Genomic DNA, 1,916 nt, shown 5'->3' with positions numbered 1-1,916 from the left:
TGAACAGGGTTTCCAGAGAAGACCTCTCTAAGAAGGTGACTTTTGAATTAAGACTTAAAGAAGTTGAGAAAACCATGTAGAAGAAGAACTTTCCAGGAAGAGGGAAGAGCAAGTGCAAAGGCCTGAGGTGGAAGCATGCTTGGTATATCTGAAGAAGGGGGTAAAATGGCCGGACTGCAAGAAATAAGGGTGAGATTAACAGTAGATATAGTGAGCAAGGTAAGTTAGAGGCAGACTAACATAGGCCCACCTATAGGTAATAATAAGAACTTAGCTTTTACTCTGAGGACACTGTGGTTTTTAAGCAAAGAATTGACATGATATGACTAATATTTTAACAGAACCATTGTGGCTAGCATGCTGAGATCGGGCCATGAGTATGAATATGGGGTAGGAGACAATGGCGGAAGCAGGGAGACCTGTTAGGAATAGGGCACTAGCAATAGAGAGGGTATTCAATCTTGAATATATATATATTTTTAATTTTTTTATTTATTTATGATAGTCACAGAGAGAGAGAGAGAGAGAGACACAGAGACACAGGCAGAGGGAGAAGCAGGCTCCATGCACCGGAAGCCCGACGTGGGACTCGATCCCGGGTCTCCAGGATGGCGCCCTGGGCCGAAGGCAGGCGCTAAACCACTGCGCCACCCAGGGATCCCCTTGAATATATTTTCAAGATATAACCTACAGAATATTCTCATAGACAAGGTGGGGAGTATAGGGTGGGGAGAGGGGATAGTCAAGAACAGCATGATGGATTTTTGCCTGGATTATTGGAGGAACTGTTTCTTTTGATAGTAGCTGAAGGACAGCTATCATGGCCTCAATTTAACATGGGATAGGTTGATGTCTATTAGACATTCAAATAGAAATACTAACTGGGAATATAGATATAAGATGCGGGATTCATGTTGGAGTTGTAGCACATGGATCGTAGTAAAGACATAAACTGGATGAGATCACCTAAAGAGTGATCATAGATAGAAAAACAGAGGTCCAATTACTGACCCTGGACATTGAACATTCAGAGACTGGAAGGATGAGGAGACTCAGGAAAAGAATCCAAGAATGAAAGACCAGAGATGTAGGAAGAAAATGAAGTCAATGTGATGTCCTAAAAGCCTGGGGAAGAGAAGTTTTCTTTTTCTTTTTTTGGTGAAAAAAATTTATATTTAGAATTATAGATGGCTGGCCTAAGTTTAGATGATCCTAATTTTGTTGGCAACATCCAAAGCATCATAGTCAGGAGCCAGTCGAACATATGCTTTCTTCTCTCCATCAGGCCTGATCAAGGTGTTGACCTTGGCCACAACAATGTCATAGAGCTTCTTCACAGCCTGTTTGATCTGGTGCTTATTGGCCTTGACATCCACAATGAACACAAGTATGTTGTTGTCTTCTATTTTCTTCATGGCTGGCTCAGTAGTCAGGGGGAACTTGATGATGGCTTAGTGATCAAGCTTGTTTCTCCTGGGGTCGCTCTTTCCAGGATATTTGGGCTGCCTTCAGAGACGCAGGGTCTTGGGTCATCGGAATGTAGGTGATGTGCAGATCTTCTTTTTATTGTGACTGTGCACGCCTTTCAACACCGCTTTCTTAGCTTTCAAAGCCTTTGCTTTGGCTTGGGCTTTGGGAGGGGCAGGGGCTTCCTTCTTTGCCTTTGGCGCTATCTTCGTGAAAGGGAGAGAAGTTTTCAAGGAGAAGAAAGTTATCAACTGAGTCTAATGCCTGCTGATAGGGCAAGTCAGATGAGGCCTGAGAAATGAGCCCTGGCAAGCAGCAACCTTGTGACCTTGAAGAGCAGCAAAGATCAGAAGGAGACGGTGTGGCTAAGTGGGCTTGAGAGGCTGGACCTACTCTAGTCTACTCTATTTTAGCAATGCCATTCTCTTGGTTTGACATCTTCTTAGGTG

General features: G+C 43.6%; 1 pseudogene; it reads right to left on the bottom strand.

Moving 5' to 3' along the window:
* Positions 1–1,202: 1,202 nt before the first annotated feature.
* On the bottom strand, positions 1,203–1,673 carry LOC129515801 (60S ribosomal protein L23a-like; annotated as a pseudogene).
* Between the last annotated feature and the right edge of the window lie 243 nt (positions 1,674–1,916).

The sequence above is a fragment of the Nyctereutes procyonoides genome, unplaced genomic scaffold, assembly GCF_905146905.1.
Source record: "Nyctereutes procyonoides isolate TBG_1078 unplaced genomic scaffold, NYPRO_anot_genome, whole genome shotgun sequence".
Lineage (NCBI taxonomy): Eukaryota > Metazoa > Chordata > Mammalia > Carnivora > Canidae > Nyctereutes > Nyctereutes procyonoides.
This window is presented reverse-complemented; position numbering and strand designations above follow the sequence as displayed.